Consider the following 22,492-nt stretch of genomic DNA (forward strand, 5'->3'; position numbering starts at 1 on the left):
GGTTGTGGGTATCATAACACTGGTTGAAGGAACCTACTCTTTCATGAAAAATATTGTAGACAATATATGATGATTTTTTAACTCTTTCTATTTCAGCACTAACTTTGACCTTTCTTAATGAGAATATGAGGTTTTGGCTATGATCTGTATTCAAGCAACATTTCCTTTGTTATGGATTTTAGGCCCCTATTTGATTTTTTTTTTAGAATGGTTCAATGCTGCATTTTATCATTTTATTGTAAAAACTATGCTTATCCATGTTTTAAATGAATGGTATAAAGGAAGATATGTAAAAGCTCAAGGATGATGACCAAAAAATTATAATGATTGATTCTAATCATGTTTCTATTTGACATTGTTGATAGTAATGAGAAAGCATTTCATACTCCCTTACATGAAAAATAATCTTCCCACCAATTACCAAATCAATATTGTAGCCTCAAATTACATTTGAAATGCTATTGAGACATCACCAGTTCAATATGAAAATTTTAAATTTAGGTAATTCTCAAGGATGCCTTTCATTCAAAAGGGAAATCGGACTTTGTACTCCTTTAGTGGCTAGAAACCCCTTTAGAGTGCAGTAACACTGCTTCATCCAGATTTATTAGACCCAATTAATACTTGTTCATTGAAACCAACCAATGCATTAGCTCATGCGTTGAAACCCTTCCTCACCATTTAGGCACACAAATTGGCATGTATGTAATGACAAACACTTAGTTTTGCACAAAGGAATCCAAAGCAATTACCTGATCACAAGTTAATTTGTGGAAGTTGCTTCACCATAAAATGCTTCCTTCTCAATATCAATCCCATCAAGTGAGTTGCTTGCAAAAAAATAAAATTAAACAAATTGATCAACATGTATTTCAAACTACAATTTCGCTAAGCTTATTTGGACAACTCTGCACAATGCTTTCCTTGCACTTTTATTTGTCAAAAACTCTACTGATAACAAGCCTTTAAGATTGCATGCATCTAACAATGTGGTATATTTATAAGCTTCATTAAGCCTTAGCTACGATAATAGATAAACCTAAAATTTCCTTCAATGATTTGTTGTAAATTATGTATTAACTAAGCACAAATACTATTATGGCAATATAAGAAGACAACTTACTATTGAATTAGTTCCTCTAATTTTAATTATTTAAGATTAAATAAATGAGCCTTGTGCTACTACAATTAAAGAGCATAAGACTCAAATAATATCAATGCCAAATCTATAAATAAGAAATAACTTCAACAACAAAATAGTATCAAGGCCAACAATAGCAACAACTTTCTTTCACTCTAAAACAACAACAATCTAACAAGAAAGCGCAACAATAAAGATAAGAAAGGAAAATTCACAACATTTGCTAACTATAAACAATACACCAATTTCATGGCCAACATTTAATCATAAGATCTAAACTTATCTTAATGAAGTACTATATATATGACTATTATAACCTCTAATGCCCAATTACAATTCAATAGATTACAATTACATTAATATATTGCTCTCAAAATATTACTCACCTAGATCTGTCATGTCTATTCACCTAGATCTAAATAACTCTACATGTCTATTCATCTATCAACTACACAATGAAGTTTTACATGTCTCAAAATATTATTTATCATATTATTAATTAAATTCATTTAGACGAAATTTTCAAATTTAAAAAATGAACAATATTTTTTTGGAACTTCTTTAACGATATTGAATCATTCTCGTCACTTCCTTTTGTTGTTCTTCAGTTTTGCATGTTTAGTTCAGACTTCACCAACGCTGTAGGCGACCGACCTCGGCAGCAAAGACAAAATGTGAGGGTTAGCATTTATTTTTTGTATTCTTACTGCCTGTGCTAATGTGATGTCTGTTACCTAATGAGAGTAATACTGGTTCATTTAATGCATTTGAGATTGCTGTATTCTTTATTTTTTGATTCTCCAAAAGGATCTTATTTGCTCGTCATTCCACAGTAGAGCACTCCCATCCCAAAACCTTCTGCCATAGTAAAACTCAGCCTTTTGCGCGCCCAGTTTGATAAAGCAGGCTCAATTTTCCGGCTTTCTGGACTGCATGTTACTTAATTTTTGGGCCGTCGAACCTTTCTATCTCAGAAATTAACTCGCATGCCAACAACAGAAGCGAGGCTTTTATTTAAAAAACAGAGTGAACCCTATCATGCTACCTGTTATGTCTCGCACAGCTAAGAATATGGTCGAATTATTTCACACAAGAGCAAGCCTATATACATCCTTCTTAAATAATAATAATCGCTTTCTTTCATAAACTCCTACACCTAATAAAGTAAACTTGGCGCGAAAGTATTCAATATCTGTTTTAACAAGCAAGATTCGTTCTGGTTGATCTAGCTTTAGGGACGTGATGATTTTAGGGTAAGAACAGAGCAATTTTCTAAAGGAATTCATACTTCTAATCCTAGATTGTGAAAACAATAAAAGCCAAATCGATTATTATAAACTTTTATTTACCTTCTGCCGGTTTGAGAAATATTAGAATTCGATATGACTTTTTAAATTTCTCTAGTTCAAACATTCCAGTTAAATGGCTAACACTAAAAGATCTAGTTAGGGACGATCGAATTTACTTCTTAACCATCTATTCAACATACCCAAGCAAATAAAAGCTCAAATTCTAAACCCTAATTATGAGACCAATAAAACCCTACAGCAAACAACATGAAATCAACAAAAGATTCGACAGAGTGACATACATTCGATATTCCTGATATAGTTTCAAGAGAGTTCGCTCCATTGCAAGATACAAGGAAAAAGGTGAAATCACTTTCTGTTCAGCTTCCCATTTTTAGAAACAGGGAAATACCAAGATGCTTGGAATTTGTCAAAAGATTTTCATCTGGTTATATGGAAAGCAACATTTGCTATGTAATGTGTAACACAACAATTTAAATGACATGAGTGATATCAATTGATATTTTAGAAAGTATAGAGCTATGTTATATAGGGACACGTGCGCTGCTCCAAAACCCTTCATCCCTGCCCCCTGCCGTTTCGGGGATGGGGGGATGCCAAGAGGACGTCCCTTTGTCATCCCTGCTTGACAAAAAATCCCAGGAAACACTAGGGAACATCTCCAGCCATTTGGGGAAGTTTCACTGTCTCTAAGATGACAAGGGAACATTCCTTGGCGTCCCCGCGTCCCCAAAACGGCTAGCCACCCCGTGCAGCTGGGAATGATTCCAGGCTTACAAAAACAAAAAAAAAAGTTTTTTCTAATTTTCTTTGCTTCTATTGGTCTATGGGGGACCCATAAGGACTTCTAAACCACAAAGGAATCCTAAAATGACATAAAGAGTTAAAACCAAACAAAACACTAACGCAACAACCAGGACTTGTTGTGCTACAATTGGATGATCCACTTCTGCTAGAGGGTGATAGTGACTCAGATGGTTCTAAGTCTTTACATATTGATAGCTCGAATGAGTCTTAGTTTCATAGATTGTTGTATTTTGATGTTTGAGACTTTTGGATACATGTTTGAGACTTTTGGATATTGATAGACCATGTGTTTTTGATGTTTGAGGCTGCAGTTATAATGCTCTATTGAAACTTATTATGCTGTTGTTGTACTACCCTCAAGATTTATTTACAAATGATATTGTTGTTATCATTTATTGACATCTCTCTCTCTCTCTCTCTCTAATATATTAATATATTTTGAAAAATTCATATATATATATATATATATATAATTTTGTATATCGCCATACAGGTTTGAGACTTTTGGATATTGATAGACCATGTGTTTTTGATGTTTGAGACTGCTGTTATAATGCTCTATTGAAACTTATTATGCTGTTGTTGTACTACCCTCAAGATTTATTTACAAATGATATTGTTGTTATCATTTATTGACATCTCTCTCTCTCTCTCTCTCTCTCTCTCTCTAATATATTAATATATTTTGAAAAATTCATATATATATATATATATAATTTTGTATATCGTTGTCCCTTATGTATATATATATATATATATATAAAATTTTGTATATCGCCGTCCCTTGCCATCCCTTGCCATCCCTTGAAAATGGCCCTATAGGGGACATCCTAGAAACGTGTCCCCGTCGCCGAAACGCCATGGAACATAGTGTTGATGTGTTTTTTAGATACCTCTAACACAGAATAAAATACCAAATGTACTCTCTCCTATCTTGATCAAAATCACCTCGGATGCTAAATTATTTGATCAAACAAGATGACTCCAAGGTTCCGATAGTCTGGTCTTGACTTTATACATGGATAGACTCAGTGATTGTGATGTGATTTGCTGGAATCACAAGGGGGACTTACATTGAACTTGAATGTTTGAATGTTGCTGGAATGCAAAATTTTACTTGATTTGAAAAAAATAAATAAAAAGGGTGAGGGTTTAGAAAGCTAGCCTAATCCTAGAATGTAAGAAACTATGAATGACTTGGTGAAATTCTACTAGACTTTGCTTTGCCATGCAAAGAACAACACCACAAAGCTAGTGTGATCTTCTAAGGTAATCTTATGATGTTCAAATCACCACCAACAACATAAACACCATCAATGCGATGCATATCAATGGGTGAGTAGTAATCAAAGTTAAGCTTATAATGAGTTCAGTTGACCACGCAAAGTATTTGGCAATCAACCACATACAAGTAGTATGAACATGCGAATTTTACCATTAATCATCCACAATAGCTTCCATCCATCTAATCAACATGAAAATAAATGAGAAGTAGAGACCATGCAAATTGTTGAATCAACACATGAAATTCACCATATTCAATTAAAATAATATGCTTCTTGCAACAAAGTCTTGGCAACAATCTCTTTTTCTCCTACTCTACTCTACCTATTTGCTAATGATCTGGCTGCTAACTATTGATCTATTCACTATTACTCAACTATTAACCTTGACAAATGAGAAAATTGAGCTTTATATAGATAGCTCTTTACAATGAGTGGCTCAAATTGATTCACAATCAATGGCCAAGGTTACACGATAAAACCCTAATTCTGGTTTGTTACAACAAATTCCTTTTCGGCCAATGAGAAAATTACATTTTATTTGACATATGTTCCACATTGAATGTGAACCAATAGAAAATGAGGTTAGGTATCTTGAATTTTGTGCTTCCATTGAATGAGTCAAGTACATTACATCTGGACATGCTGACGTGGAATTCTGTGATTGGTTGGTGATGACAAGGATGCCACCTCAATTTGCACTGTAGACTTGATACCTCATCACACACGTATGTAGTTGAGAAATATCTCTTGATACTCAACATCTCTAAGTTTGTTGTGATGATGATGGCATTGTCACGATCAAGTCGACCCTCTAGCTTTGATTGTTTAACTTGCCTGGCTTAAGCAAACCCTTTTACCTTCGGAGATGTTGTGAGCCTCATCCTATTGCAATTGTTTAGCTGAAGCTATGAAGTCTATCATCTTGCTTGTATGACTTTTTAATGTTGTTCACTTGATTCTAGCTCCTGTTTGTCCATTTGGTGCTAACCTCATTGATAGCCTTTGATGAAGTCCTTTTACACTTGTTTCGCATCCTTGTGCATCTTTTCATATCCACGTTCTATCAGACCTGCAGAAAGATAAACTTGAATCAAAACACTACGAATCAAGAAGCAAATTTAAAATTGATTACAAACTCAAGTGTGACATGTATGTTGCATTTAGGTCTAGGTTCAAATTCAACTTCACACACTTCATCTCATGCTCTCCAACACGTTACATTATGCTCGAGTTGACCTCCTTGCTTGGTCACACTTTCACCCCTCATTCGCACAACTTCTTGCTTGAGCGCATTTTTAACCTTCATTCGCACAACTTCTTGCTTGAGCGCATTTTTCACCTTCATTCACACAACTTCTTGCTTGAGCGCATTTTCACCCCTCATTTGCACAACTTCTTGCTTGAGCGCATTTTCACCCCTCATTCACACTACTTCTTGCTTGGGCGCATTTTCACCCCTCATTTGCACATTTTCTTGCATGAGCACATTTTCACCCCTCATTTGCACAACTTCTTGCTTGAGTGCATTTTTCACCTTCATTTGCGCAACTTCTAGCTTGAGCGCATTTTCACCCCTCATTCGCACAACTTCTTGTTTGAGCACATTTTCACCCCTCATTTGCACAACTTCTTGCTTGAGTGCATTTTCACCCCTCATTTGCATAACTTCTTGCTTGCGCGCATTTTTCACCTTCATTCGCACAACTTCTTGCTTGAGCACATTTTTCACCTTCATTCACACAACTTCTTTCTTGAGTGCATTTTTCACCTTCATTCGCACAACTTCTTCAAGGGAGGGCATTGTTGACGTGTTTTTTATGACCACGTCTAACACAGAATAAAGTTACCAACGGTCACCTTATCCTCTCTTGATCAAAATTAGTCCGTATGCTAGGATTACTTAAAGTTCAAACGGCTAATTCCAAGGTTCCTTCAGTGCGTGGACGTGACTCAGTTGTTTGATGGGTTTGCTGATAACCCAGGGGCCTTACGTATGTTGAAGAAACTTATGCAAGCTCAAGGATTTTTTGTACGGATGATTTGCAATAAAAGCTCTAGTTTTGGATCTTTTGGATTTTGAATTATGTGGAAAGTAAATAGGAATAGGGTAGAGGAAAACTAGGCTAAGGCTAACTTAATCCTAAGAACAGGAGACGGGATTACTTATGGAAAATCAAACCACTCTTCGCTTCGCCAACAGAGCACAACTACACAAAGGTGGTGCAATCTTCAAAGGGTGCGTGGAGGCTTTTCAAATCATCAATACAAACCATTGGATCGAACAATCTTTATTGACAACCAAAGTTAAACACATACACATCAACAAGCTCATGCTAACTTTGCACGGCATACAACAATCAACTGCACACCAAAAGTATGAGCTCGGATTCTGCAACCAGTTCTCCTATCAAATCCAGTTCTTCTAACAACATATAAGCAAATCTAATCTAATTGAAGAGAATGAGACCATGCGAGCTCCAAAACAACACAAGAACACACCAACCATGGAACAATGTATTAAGTGTTTGCTTCGAAAGCTCTTAGCAACAATCTTTGACGATAGTCTCTCCCCCTTTACAAATGAGGGGGTCACCCCTTTATATGGGCCTTAAGCCATGATTACATGCAAAACCCTAATTAGGGTTTGCCCTAAAGATTCCCCACTCAAGGTGCAACAAGGTGGGAATCGGCAATTAATAACCCATTATGCCCATGTACAATTAATTGAAAGAGCCTAAAATAGCGCCCACTAGCACATTAAATGTGCCCCATGATGTTGATTATGCCTAGAATATAAACGACACCACCATAAATGCCCATCATTCTCCTAGTGACGGCGACATGCACGGAGAATCTGTCATAAAACCATAATGAGAAGGCGACATGCAAGAAGATTCCTTATCTGATGATGACATGCATTGACTGGACCCACGTCGAGTCAACCTTCCCTCAGCAATAAGTACGCCATTACTATTCAACCAAAAGACTTTTGTCCAAAAATGGACGACCCCTTAAATGCTCCAAGTCATGCGCCATACTTGGAAGATTCCTTTCGCCAACTCATTGATTTTCACTCTTTCCCATTTTGGAGGGAATTTGAAGGATTCTCTCAGGATTTGCTTGATTCTACCTTAATCTTGTCGCCTCCTGCTTTTGAAGGAATTTCCATGTCTCTTTTCAACATCCCTATTTTTTAGGGATCATCCTAAAATTTAGGAGTCAGGTTCATTTGATGGAGAATTTCACCCCGATTCCGAATCTATAAAATTTTCCACTCTGTCGAGATTTGGTGTCAAAAAATAGCAAATTCAAAAATTTGCCCGAGGGGAATTTTTCTTTTTATTCCTCCTTGACTCCTTGGATTCCATGCCTTAGGCAAAATTTCAACTTTTAGTTTGGGTGGAATTTTCACTATGCCAAGGATTCATGGAATTTTCCATCTGTCCTTGATTGACCCATTTTGGCGCCCAATTGCATACTTGGGCGCAATTTTCCTCTGGCCAAGGATTTATGGATTTTTCCATTTGTCCTTGCCTTCTCCAGTTTGGCGCTTGACTGCATAGTTGGGCGGAATTTTTTTAATGCCAAGGATTCATGGGTTTTTCCATCTGTCCTTGGCTTCTCCATTTTGGCACCTGACTGCATATTTGGGCGGAATTTTCACTCTGCCATGGATTCATGGAATTTTCCATCTGTCCTTGCCTTTCTCATTTTGGCGCCCAACTGCATACTTGGGCGGAATTTTCACTCTGCCATGGATTCATGGATTTTTCCACCTGTCCTTGCCTTCCTCATTTTGGCGGCCAACTGCATACTTGGGCGGAATTTTCATCTGGCCATGGATTCATGGAATTTTCCATCTGTCCTTGCCTTCCTCATTTTGGCGCCCAATTCCACATTTGGGTGGATTTTTACTTATTCCATGGATTACCTGTCCTTGCCTGGAATGATTTCCCGAACCTTGGTGAAATTTTGAGCTTTCCATTTCAGGCATAGGCTTCCAGCACCTGATCAATCTTTGGCTTTCTTTGTCTGCTGTCTGACTTTCCAAAATTAGAAATGCCTGCGAACGTCTGATCCTCGTCGCCTTGTTTGACTGACCCTGCCAGTAATGACTTTCCAAAAATAGAAACCTTCAAGGTGTTAGCGTTAGATCCCTAGACAGGGTGTAGGAATGACTTACTATAAATAGAAACTTATTAAAAATAGAAATTACTAAAAATAGTAAGTTTGATTTTTGGCAAAATGACGACATTCCGGGACTCGAAAAAATCCCTAAAAAATAGGGACTTTCTAAAAATAGAGTTTCTCCGTTTGGGCTCAAATTTTACTGGGAGGTCCCTTGAAGGGTCTCGATTCTAGTCGTATGTTCAGTTTTCCCAAAACCCTAACAGGAACCCCTAAAATCTAGGACAAAAGGCAGAAACCCTAAAAAGGGACAAAACAGGCCCTATACTTCGTAGAATTCACTCGACAATGAAGCAGATTAACTCTAATTGACCCCCGAACATTCGCAAAGCGGAGAGATTGAAGAGATTGCCACCGAAACACACAAAAAAACAAGACCAAACGACCAAAGGGGCCTAAAAGCTAGGGGGTCCCTATTTGGGATGGGGTGATGTGTGATTAGGTCACAACATCTGGCGACTCCACGGGTGAAGTGTTGAAAAACACTTCAAGTGTTCAAAAACTCTCCAGGGTTTGAACCTAGAGTAAAATTCAAGTGCATGGACATCAACCTTGTTCCAGGAGATCATCAAAACTCTTAGAATTAGTTATGGCAGGCTGGTGGTATCTGTACTTCAAAAGCATCCGGGACATTGCCTTGCTGCCAGTCAGGCGTCCATAGCCTCGACGAGGTTGTCTCTGGAATTCCACGAACATAGCTCCACTGCCGGTTGGGTGTCCATAGCCCCGGTGGAGTTATCTGCACATTCCCAAAGCCAGTATTTTGATATTTCTTTTATTTTTCATCTTTCTTTCTTTCTTTTCTAGTATTTCATTTTGCTCCTGTCAATTCCTTTGGCTCATAAGCGGTGAAGCCTACTATGGGTCTGGAGATTCCAGTGGCGCTGAAGCAAGATGTAAAGTTTTCACCAACCATAACTTCTAAAAGATTTGAATGGCTCAGGATAGAGGTTTGGGTACCGTGGAAAAGATAGGCCAAATAACATCACCATCCCACCAACAGACGAAGACTCCAAATACTTTGAGGCCACCCAAAAACCCCAGACCCAAGCAAAACCACACGAGTGGACAAGCTCGAGGGAAACCGGCACCGAAAGCCGCAAACCAAAACCAAAGAAAAAGCAAGCAAAACACACAAAAGGGAAAGAACTCAAAACCCTAAACTAATATGGTACAAAGAAGGCCTCATAGGAAGGCCTATGATTGGAAATAATGCTTAAGGAACTGCCCATTGATGGGCAATGGGACGTCCTCTTCGGTCAAAGCCTTTAATCTGAATGCATTATCCCCGAGGATCTCGGAAATCTGATAAGGACCCATCCACAACTTGTTGAATTTGTCATGATCACCTCTTCTTTCATGGGCCTTATCCCAGTACAAAACCAAGTCGAAAATCCGGAAACATTTGACCTTGGCTTGTTTGTCAAACCATCGTTTGACCACTTCCTGATGCTTTGCAAAGTTGTCTAATGCTTGGTCCCTCTTCTCCTCAAGGTGTAGTAACTGCGAGAGACGTGCCTGAACCGCATTTTCACCATCCAAGTATTCTTGCAAGAACTGTAAAGTCGGGATTCTCAGCTGGATGAGAAACACTGGATCTTGTCCGTAGACTAGATGATTGGGAGATGTTCTCAAGGAATTCTTCACTCGTGTCCTGTCTGCCCAAAGAGAAAACCTTAGTTGCGTATGCCATTCCTTGGGATTCTTGTCCAACAGCTTCTTGATAGCACTCAACAGATTCTTATTTGTTGATTCTGCCAGCCCATTTCCCTGGGGATAGTAATTCGAGGAGAATTTCAATGTGATTCCGTACTCGAAGGCCCAGTTAGAAAACTTTAATGATGAGAATGCAGGGCCATTGTCGCACACCAAGGCGTGTGGACATCCAAATCTTGTAATAACGTTCTCTTCGAGGAATTTGATTAATACATCAGAGTTACACAATTTCAGGGCTTGGGCTTTGGACCATCTGGTGCAATAGTCTGTGGTGGCAAGGATGTATTTGTGCTGGGCTGAAGAAGGGGGGTTGATTGCTCCAATAAAATCCAACCCCCATTGGGCAAATGGCCTTACTTCAATAACTGGCTGAAGTGGAATAGCAGGATTCTTTTCTCGAACAGCGGCCGTCTTACACGTGTGACATGCCTTGACATGTTGGTATGCATCCTTAAATAGTGTGGGCCAATAATATCTTGCCCGGGCAATCTGATGTGCTGTAGCCAAACTACCTCCGTGACTGGTTCCAAATCTACCATGAAAATGTTCCATAATTTGTTTGGCTTCTTCTTTGCCTACACATCTTAAGTATATTCCTTCATGATTCTTCTTGTATAGGATAGCTCCTTGCAACATGTATCTTTGGCTCTTCATTCTTAATGCTCTTTTCTGGACAGGGTTCAAATGCGGAGGGCATCAGTGGTTCAGTAGATAGAAAACAACTTCATCGTACCGTTCTCCAGGAGATACCTCTTCAAGAACATAAATCTGTTGTATCAGTCCAGGCCCTGTTGTGGCAATTGTCTGTGCTAATGCTTGGCCTCAGACTATCTTCATCGGTTGTATTTCGATGTCATATTCTTGGATCGTGGCGACCCACTTGCCCCTTCTCTCACCCAATTCATTTTGCATCAATAAAGTCTTTACAGCCGCGTCAGGAACAATGGCAAATACCTTGCTTCTTAATAAATAATGTCCGAACTTCTTAATACCCTTGACCAATGCATAGGCCTGTTTCTCCACGTTTGGGTACCTCAACTCCGCATCTTTCAATCGAGAACTCATAAAAGCAATTGGATGTTCATCTTTCTCTTCATCCCTCTGGGTGAGGACTGCTGCGCAGGTATGTTCTGAGGCAAAGGAATACAAATAGAAAGATTTGGTATAATCAGGGCTGACTAGGATCAGAGCATTAACAATTGCTTGCTTTATTTATTCAAATGCTTGCTTTGTTGGAGTCGTCCACTCGATCTTTGCTCCTTTCTTCAGCATGTCATTCAGTGGCTTCACGATTTCAGCGAATCCAGTAATAAACTTCCTGACGATGTTAATTTTACCAAAGAATGATTTCAATTCTCTTTGACTGGCGGGCAGGCCGATCCTTGAAATGGCCTCAATGCGCTCTGGATCAATAGAAATCCCTTTCTCGGAAATAACATGTCCAAGAAGTTTCCCCTCAGTAACGCCAAACATACATTTCTTGGGATTCAAAGATATCCTGTACCTTCTACAGCGTTGGAAGATTTTCCTCAGATCATCAACATGACCTTCCCTTCTTTTGGAAAATAATGTGAGGTCATCCATGTAAATTATTATGCATTTTCCCACTAAATCACGGAATGCTATGTCCATTGCCCTCTGGAAGGTGGCTCCTGCATTGATCAAGCCAAATGGCATCCTTCTGTAGGCGAAGGTGCCCCACTTGGTGGTGAAAGTTGTCTTTAGTCTATCTTCTTCCTCCACCAGAACTTGGTTATATCCAGAGTATCCATCCAGGAACGACATCATTTGAGATCCATTGGCGATTTGCAACACCTCGTCCAAAGATGGCAGGGGGTAATTATCTTTCTCAGAAGCCCTATTCAGATTTCGAAAGTCTATACATAACCTTATTTCTCCATTTTTCTTCCTCACTGGAACCAGATTGGCGACCCACGTCGAGTGCCTGATCGAAAATATTATCCTTGCTGAGAGTAGTTTCTTAACTTCTTGATAAATCAGTGGTTCTAGCAATGGATTCACAGGTCTCTGTCTTTGCCGAAAGGGCTTGCTTCCTAGCTTTAATGGAATTGTGTGGGTGAAAAGAGAAGTATCATAGGTTTTCAAATCCTCATATCCCCATGCGATAACATCAGAGAATTCTTTTAGGTTCTTTAAAATTCCTTTCTTTTCCTCCGGGGTACAAACTTTCCCAATGAACACGTTCTTGGTTTGTCCATCTTCCCCCAGGTTTACTGCTTCACATTCACTACCCTCTGTAGTTTGATTCCTGCTCAACCTATCAGGGTCAAAGAGTCTTTCTAACTCAATCATTCGACGAGGGATAGTATTTGTTTTCAAGTTCATTATCCCATCAGCATCATATTCTGCTTCTTCAAGCTCTTCCTCATCAATTATCTGTGCCGTAAACACCTCTGAGTTTGTAAGAAAATCCAAGATGTGTTTATCATCTTCGAACACTTGGAAATTTGTAACATTGTCTGGCACGGAGGGAACTGAAGTTAATTCAACTGTAAATTTCTTCAAGCCTTCCATGGCAAGGGGCTCCAAGGAACTGGCTGCTTGAGCCAACGCATTGGTGGCCTCATTGTCACCTCTGTGTATCGTCTTGATCTTGAATGCGTCAAAACTCTCAATCAGGTCCCATACTCTGTTATGGTAACGACACAACCTTTTGTCATGACAGGCATATAATCTCCTTATTTGCCGTACCACAATTTGTGAATCTCCCAGCACGTGCAAGGTCTTTGCACCCTTTTGGATCGCAAGGAGCAATCCATGGACCAATGATTCGTATTTGGCTACATTGTTAGTGCAGGGGAATTGTAGCCTGTATGCAGCCAGGTAAGCTTCTCCAGTTGGACTAATTAATTCAACTCCAACGCCACTCCCATTCTTGGATTTGGATCCATCGAACCTTAAGGTCCATATCTGACTGGTATTTTGAATTTGGGGCGGCTGAATGGCGTCTCTCTTGTTTTCTCCTTCTTGGGAAACTTTCATTTTTTCATCTCTGTGTTCCAGAACTGTCTTGGGACAGGCTCCAACATTACTGGTTTCTACAATATTTGCTATTGTTGGGTTTGGTGGGACCACCTTTACTACTTGCTCAATAGCAAGTTTACACATTTTGCAGGTAAGTTCTGAATGGAAGGCATTATGAATTCTGCACCAATTGGGCAGCAATAAATCACGAGTGCCAATGCCTCTTCCCAACTGGGTCTCTTGCTTTACACTTCTCAGGACGAAATCTCTGAAACTATCAAACATATCCTTGCCTCCACTTGGTTGTTCTTCGGGATCATCTTCAATAAGAATCTATGTGGAGTCAAGCATTTCCTTCCTCTGTTCCGTCTTTGTCGAGTCATGCAACATCAAAATCTCCTCAACCTTGGGCCTTGTTGACGTGTATTTTGTACACTATCAAACACAGAATAAAATACCCAAGGGTACCTTATCCTCTCTTGAATAAAGCCTCTGATTGCTGAAGATGTCGCGAAAAAGGATCAATCAGGATGACTCCAAGGTTCTTCGATGTAGGGTCTCTACGTGTGGATAAGCACCTGTGGTCGTTGTGAATGCTGTTTCATCAAGGGGCCTTACGTATCCGAATTGCAGGAACAAAAATTTCCTAAAAACTAACAAGTTCTCAAAAAAGATCAAAAGAAAGGGTTTGCAAGAGATGAATTCTAACCAAATCCTAAGAATGACTCAATGTAGGCTAGACTTGGTAAGATTCTACCAATTTCAGTATTGCCAAGGAACTACAACTTTACTAGAATTGATGCGATCTTCTAAGGTGATTAGTGATTTTTCGAATCATCAAGAATTATAGACACTACCATGAAGGTACATATCATTAGTCAATAATGATTGAAGGTTTAAGCAATCCAAATATCTCCAGTTGACTACACAAGGCGTTCTTACAATCAGTAAGAAGCTAGTGGTTTGGAATGTGAATCTCACCAAAGATCAAGCCCAACACTTAGTCCTTCAAATTTAAATACTATTTCGACTGAGAATGATTCAAGAAAGTAAACAACCATGAAGATAGCCACAAGAATTGCAATAAAACACCATAACTTCAATATTTTATTGATCTCAAAGCCAAAATAAACAACAATTGTTTGAAGTCCTTTCTTCAATGCTCAATCTTGCTACAAAATAACTTTCTTCTTTCTAATATCTAAAATCTGATTTCTAATCTCTCATCTAATATCTAATGACAAAATGAAAATGAGTGAGGGTATATATAGCATCCTCAATTACAATGAACGGCCCAGATCAAAAGAAGATCAACGACTGAGATTCTGACACCTAAACCCTAATTAGGGTTTATTACAAAAAGTTCCCTTTTTAGTTGAACAATATTAAATACATAGCCAAATATTTAATTGGCACAAAAATCTAGGAAACATAGACCAATGATAATTAAGGCGCCACATCATCTACAACAACCTCTCTTCTAGAACCTTATTTCCTTTCCAATGTTCCTTCTTAGCATATGCAATGAATCTGGACACAATTCCTTCAATTTCAGCAATAGGAATCTCGGGAAGATTCCTCATTTGTTCCTCTAAGTGGATAACCTGATCAAAGGCCTTGAGAAGAGCCACATCCCATCCAAGTTCGAGTTCTTTGATTTTCTCAATCAGGAGCATAGTAGCGAACATTTGATCCCGTTGCCCATCTGTGATGACATTCTCATCTTTGCAAAAAGATGACCTTGACTCTTTCTTCCAACTCTTGAAGGTCCACATCTGTCTCAACTTCAATCCTCCTGCCAAGAATGGTACATAACACCTCAAACACCTTGTCCTGAATTGGATGGATGACGCCTTCAACTTGATTGCATTTGGTGCTGATGTCCTTGAAAAGAACCTCCTTCATCTGGAGTAGAGTTGACCTGGAGTAAATTATGAGCTCCTCCATCCATTATCTTTTCTTGTGCTAGGATCTTCCTGGGTGTTTGCCTGATTACTTGTAGAACAGGAATGATAACATCCCTAGTGTGAGCGAAAGCGGCTACTGTTATCATTAGGTTGTGGACGATCTCAAGGACCTGGATAGCTCGATGGATTGTCTGCATCATTCTTGTTGCAGATTCAACAGCTACTGTGTGGGATTTGTCAATCCAAGAGCTCATAAGCTGAACCAAGCTCTTGACTCTCTCTGCCTCGCCAACTGATTCAAGGGGAAGTGCTTGCACAGGAGACACTGCTGGATCCTGACGTCCCAAGGGCTGATTGAGATGGCTAAAGTAGCCTCTCCAAGCACCGACCTCTCTTTCAAGCTTTCTATTCTTTTCCATTTCTTCCTTAAGCTTATCTTTAAGTACCTCAAATGAATCGGTTGCCTCATCCAGTGCCTGCTCAGCAGTGAGTGGACCAAGTTCAAATGTTTCTACATCATACTCTTTTGCAAGGATTTCACCTTCATACTCGTCCACTGTTGGTGTAGCTATCTGCAACTTCCTGGACCCTGTCTCATCTCTGATCATCTTGGTTATCTTGGTGGCCTTCTTCTTCTCCGTTACTTCCTGAGAATTCCCTACAAGGCTCTCTAAGTCAATTACATTATCTTCATCCTCAATCACAATCACCCTTGTCAATCTCTCCTTCAACCAATCTGGAATGGCGGATCTTGTCTCTCTGACTTGTATTTCTTTAGGCAAAGGTTCTTCTTCTCGGAGAGGAGATGTCGCTTCATCATCATTCTTGTCTTCATGTAGCTTATTGACTTGGGGAGATCGACTTGACGAATGCTGAGGTGCCTTCCCTTTTTCAGGTCTATCATTCTGTACTATTGACTCTATAGATTCATCCACCTCAGACATCGTCATCTCTTGTCCTTCAACTTGACTTGTCCTTTTCTCATGTCGAGATGATGTACCTGATGAGCGATCTCGATTAGCCTCTTGCTTCTTCTTGGAGGGTTCCCTTTTCTCAGGTCTTTCTTTCCTCTTCGCGCCTCTAGGATGGGAATTGTCTTCACTTGCGCTTGCTCCTCCCTCTTCTGGTCTTTCCTCCAAAGTATAAGTCATTGGTACGTTCTGTTCTCTTAAGTTTTGATGTTGTACATCCACCCATCTGCGAGTACATGACAAAATTGGAGCCATCAAAGCTCTCAAGTCTGTAATCTCAGGCTCGTTCCAATCTATCTTTACTGCTTTGTCCTCTCTGTCATAGGATGACTAGAGATGTCTGCCACTATCCTGAGCTTGATCGGCCACTCTGTAAACTTTGCATTTCCTGATGAAATCCAAAGGTAATCTGGAATGCATCTTTCTTTTCACTTCTAAATCACTTGAGAGATTCATCCAAAAGTCTTCTACCTGAAATTCGTGCTTGTACTTTCTACCATATGTCTCCTCTATATACCCATAAGGGTCAAAATTCTCTCTCGAGGCAAAGAACGTGAATGAATATGAGGCCAACTCCCTCTCTGCATCATCCAAGGCTAGAGCATTAGGACATACCTCAACTGAATTCCCCAATATGATGGGCACGGGAGCTCCATTTCTATGCCTGTGTCTGAATGCCTTCGCATAGTCTGCCAACTGCCTAGTGACCTCGAGTAGCACTATCTTGTCTGTCGGATACCTCAGCAACATGTAGGGGGGTGAAGGACATCCATGGACTCTGATATATGTAAACTTTTGAAATTGGATGAACCAAGCACCGTACCTCTTTATAAGCTCTTGTGCATCTAGAGATAGCCGGTTGTGAATCTCGCCTTGCAATATCCTAGTGATGTTCATCGTGAAGGTATCATTGACTAACTTGTAGTCACTTCCTGGTGGATGATGCAAATGAACATAAGAGTCACAAACTCTAACCTCTCCAGGTCCTCTTCCGATCACTCCTCTGTGAGGTAGTCCTACATATTCAAAACTCCTGATCAAGGCATATATGACGTATGAGCTCATGTGAAATGACTTAGTAGGCTTTAGTCTTCTAAACTGCACGTCCAAGCAATGGCTAATAATTCTAGCCCAATGAATCGTTCCTTTTCCTTGAACTATCACTTGGATGAAGTAGAACATCCACTTCTCAAAATAGAAGGCTTGAGGAGCCCCTGTAACTCGATTGAGCAAAGTTATCAAATCTCTGTACTCCTCCTGGAAGTCGATCCTATGTGGTGTATTGGGAATCTTGCTCAGGCGAAGACGACTTTTGAGTAACCAATTCTTATTGATGATGCTCAAGCAAGAGTTTGGATCATCTTCATACATGGACCTGGCTCCTTCTAAGCTTTTGTAAATCATATCTTTATGCTCTGGAAGATGGAGAGCCTCACTTATAGCCTCCTCTGAAAGATAAGCCAAAGTGTTCCCTTCCTTGGATATGATCGATCTTGATTGTGGGTCATAATGGCGAGCACACTCAGTCATCAGCTCATGGCACTGTACTGTTGGAGGAAAACCGGCCGCCTTGATGATGCCACTTTCAATTATTCTCCTTGCGACAGGTGATGGCTTTCCAATGTAAGGGACCTCTCGAAACTTCCTGACACTGAAGTTTCCCTAGTTGGTATCTCCAATGTTGCTCCACTTTGACACGATCTTGGTCTCCAATTCTTCATTCCTCTGATCTTCCTTCCTGAGGGCTGGACGACTAGTGGATGCTCTTGCCTTTGGGGTCGCCATCTTGACACCTACGCAACATCTCATAATGAGTAATATATTTTGCAACGTAGAAATATAGAGTAGAAAGGAAGATTAAAGATATTAATTAGGAAACTTCATGATAAATCTTGAGTTATCATTTCCTAATTAACTACGCCATTTTCAAAAACTTGAAGTTCAAAATTCACAATTTCAACGTTGGGACTAGGATGATCTCGCCATACCTCCACTTGAGAATTAATTCTAAAAAAATGATGCAAAAATAAGGAGAATTCGCTAGGCAAAATGTAGATTGAAGTCCTTCCTTTAGCAAAATGCGCCTCCTTTAGTCTTCTCAAGCATCAATTCCACCACCTTTAGTCTTCAACACTTAAGATAATTCGCTCCAACTAGACCAGATTTCGCACCCCCTTCCTTGCTCCTCAAATCGCACTTGAAGTAATGAATGAATGATGATTAAAATTGCTCAAAATTCCCCCATTATATAGGGCGCTCACCATTTCATCTCCCCATAGGCCGACTTGGCAAAATAGGCCAAAATATAAATAAAATTAAAAAAAAGAAGAGGCAGACTTAATAAAATAGATAAAAATAATACCTCAAGTGCTCCTTTTTCAATTTTAATTTAATAAAAATTAATTTTAAATGCCTTTATAATTAAAATTTCGATTTTCTAAGGCCCAAAATTAATTTATTAAATGCCATGCGCCTTTATTAAATGCCAATTTAATTTAAATTTTTTAAATATTTCGAAGTTGATGATTTTGGCATATAATGCGATTTGGAGGATGTCAACGTTAGGATATGGCAAAAAAATAATGAATGCCAATGACTTCGCTCTGGTCCCTTGGAGAGGGATGGGAGCACTTTTTCATTTTTGGGCTAGGATTCTCAATTTTTTGAAGTCAAACCTTTGTTCACCATGCTTTAGAGGATCCTTACCATCTCACACAACTTTGCCTTAGCATAATCTCAGAAGGAATTTGTTGATTTCATAAAAAGTGCTCTGGTCCTTCAGTGAGGGACGGGAGCACTTTTTACCTTCTAGGCAAAAACTTCATCATTTCATTGTTTTCAATCAAGTCTGGATGCTTTATCATGTTCATTTCGTCCTCCACCATGCCTTTGATGTTTCGATTTGACCAAACAAGGCCAGGAATGGCTCAAATAAGTCTTTTCGCCTTTGTCCTTCAGTGAGGGACGGGAGCACTTTGCCTTGGTCCCATGGAGAGGGACAGGAGCACTTTTTCCTTTAACCTTCAAAATTCACCATTTTTGTGCCTTCAAAATCTTCAAAAGTATCAAGTCATGTCCAATTATCATTCCGGAAGACCCTGCACAAAACAAAATAGAAAAGTCAGTGACAAATATGCATAAAATAACATTTGTGCTCTGGTCCCTTGGAGAGGGACGGGAGCACTTTTGTCCTTTCTGGCTAAAATATTCAAAATTTAGGTCTCCAATCATTTCACAAGGCAGAATTAGGTCATCTTCAAGGCCAGGAATCAGTTAGCAAGCTCTTGCAAAATAAGAAATTGCACTTAGAATGAAATTTGCCCTGGGCCTCCAGTGAAGGACAAGAGCACTTTCTCTGCTTCAGGCATCATCTTGCCTCCAAAATTTGATCAAAATTTACCTAGGCAAGAATATACAATTTCATCTTCAAAATACTAACACTTAGACAAAATTTGAATTTTACCCCAAAAAACCCTGACTAGACCTAACCTGGGACCTATTTGACTTCCTGACAGAGTTATCTTACTTCAATAATCAACCCTCGGAAGGACGCTTAATAACTTTCAAAATTTGACTGGACTCAGCTTGAAAAATATCCAAAAGAAACCCCTAAGGCTTAGCCCTAGCCTAGACCGCTCACTCACCCAAAACCCTAAAAGCAGAGAGAAGAACAGGCAAAACAAAAGCGAAAGAAAGGGGGTCCCCATTCTAATGGGGCGATATGTGAAATGGTCACAACAGGCCTGTAGGTACCCAAGTTGGTCTCTAGAAACAGGATCTCATTGCCTTCTCCATATTCAGTGATTGTCAGGGGCAATTTGGGCGTGCTATCAATTCTGATCTGGTTGGGAACGCACTTCCATGGAAGCCACATGTGGGAAAAGTCGATAGAGATATATCCGTTTAACTTCCTCGACCAATCTCTACTCAGCAACATACCATATCCGTCTGGGATGTCCACCACTGAAATATCAATACAGCTCTGCACCCTTGGCTCGGCAACTAATTGCATGTGAATGTTGTTGAGCTCTCAGACAACGGGTACTTCAGTCTTGTCAAGCTGCGTGACCTTCTTGTTTGTATGTAAAGGCATTAATCCTAGTTTCTAGCACATTGCCAACGACATTAAGTTGCTTGAAGCGCCAGAGTCTATTAGGCAATTGTGTAAGAGTTTGCCAAAAATCCTGACAGAGACCAGGAAAGGAGCAGGCTCATCCCTTTCTATGTAACAAATTGTGGGCTTCCTTCTCTGTTCACTACCATTGCTAAATTCTTGATTCCTCCCCTCTTGCTGTGAATCTTGTCCTGTAGCTAGTGCTTGAATGATTTTTGTAAAGGTTGGCTTCACAGGTTCACTAACCTTTTGAGTTGTTTCTTCTTTCCTTGCTGCAGGGGTATTTTGCAGAGCCGGTTGAGTCGTCACAGGATTCTGCTCTTGTGGATGATAGGGAGAAATTTGCACCATTTTGATAAAGCTTGGGGGCTGCTACGGGGTGTCGAATGCATCAGGAAAAACTTGTGGCACATCCTGAACAACATTTGTGTTTGATGCCAGGTTTGAATTGTTGGGCGTGCTCCTTTGAACATTCGTTAGGGCTTGCGGGACACTTCTTGGTAGTGGAGCATCGCTCAGGCTTCCCAACAACGAATCTCTTACTTCAAGGATTTTCATTAGTTCGAACAAAGGCAAGCTTATCTTAATCTTCTTGAACTCTTCCAGAACGTAAGAGCTCAATCTTTTCAATTCCTCCCTGGGAGGATTATCTTGTTGTCTCTTTTCTGCAGGTTGAGCGGATGGTTGGACTCGTTCACCCTGAGGAGCAACTGCTTGTCTGTACTTTGGCGAATCCCTTAGTGGACTAGGAACATTGCTGGCGTTGGGATTTGGAGGAGTTGAGAAATTATTTGGAGGGATAGAAGATGTGAGCGGCTCATGGTTCCGATGATTTCTCTGATACACCTTTGGAGCGGCATTTCTATTTGTTTGTTGAAATGCTTGAACCTCGCCAACTGCTTCCACTAGAACACTATTATTCAATGGAGGGAAGATGTATCCATCTTTGACTTGAGGTTTGTCAGGCGAGACTTTTGATGATCCTTGATACCTTGGGGCCTTGTTGTGACGTTTTCACACATCGCCCCATTGCAAATGGGGACCCATGTTTTTTTGCTCGTTTTGCTCGTTTTCGCTTTGCTTTTTTAGGGTTTCGTTAGTTTGTTAGTTGTCTGGATTTAGGGTCAAGCCTTAGGGTTCTAATTACCGTCTTTTCGGACCAAAATCCAGTCGTTTTTGAGGGCTTTTGAGTTTCCTTTTCTAGAATGCAAATTTTGAATGAAATGAATTCGCCAGAATGGTCTATTTTCAATTGGAATTTTGAATGCAGAGCTTAAATTTGTCTAAGTGTTGAAGATGAAATGTGAATTTTTGTCCAATTGAATATTTTTGACCAAATTTTGACATTTTTGATTTTTGATCCTAGGCATCTCAAATGATTTGTTTTCGCCTTGTGAAGTGTTAAAATGTCTAAAATCATGTTATTTTGGCCTGTAGGAGCAAAATCGCTCCTGTCCCTCAGTGAAGGACAGGGGCTCGTTTTCAAATATTTTACTATTCCTGCAGGGTCAAGATGAATTACGAATTGGAAGTGATGGAGAAAGGCGAGATCTTTCCATTGAATATAAATTGAAGATTTTCATGAGCACAGAAATGCCTCCAGGGGAAAAATCGCTCCTGTCCCTCAGTGAAGGACCGGAGCTACAAATCCAATTTTGCTTTGTCCTTGCAGGATTTTAACGTCTTGACGATGTGAAAAGGTCCAAAGAGGTATATTTTATCAAATGAATATAACTTGAAGTGCTGTCGGGGAGATCAACAGGGTAGCAGGTCCGGCTTGAGTGAAGTCCTGATCCTGAAATTTGGCTAAGTCTGGAATGCCCTGATCCTGAAATTTGACTAAGTCTGGAAACTAAAAAAACCTCCAAAAACTAGATTTTGCAATATAACTCCTGGAGGTCTGAAACCACTCTCAAACATCCTGAAAGTATATATGGAATATAACTTAAAGTATAAGAAAGAAGAAACATAGAAGGAAATGTTATATTCCATAAAAGTTATCCTGATAGAGAGTGCGAAAAGTCAAATTTCGCTCGTGTCCCTCTCCAAGGGACCAAGGCGAATCGC

At 39.7% G+C, this 22,492-nt stretch overlaps 1 protein-coding gene across 2 annotated transcripts in view; it reads left to right on the forward strand.

Annotated features, from left to right (window-relative positions):
• The first annotated feature begins 1,662 nt into the window (after positions 1-1,662).
• LOC131073499 (uncharacterized) overlaps positions 1,663-22,492 on the forward strand; it is a 61,537-nt gene continuing 40,707 nt past the window's right edge. For both annotated transcript variants that reach the window (XR_009112882.2, XM_058009938.2), the window contains exon 1: positions 1,663-1,815. The gene's annotated coding sequence lies outside the window, so the exon portion shown is untranslated. The remainder of the gene's footprint in view (positions 1,816-22,492) is intronic.

This window comes from Cryptomeria japonica, chromosome 1 (assembly GCF_030272615.1).
Source record: "Cryptomeria japonica chromosome 1, Sugi_1.0, whole genome shotgun sequence".
In the NCBI taxonomy this organism is placed as follows: Eukaryota; Viridiplantae; Streptophyta; class Pinopsida; order Cupressales; family Cupressaceae; genus Cryptomeria; species Cryptomeria japonica.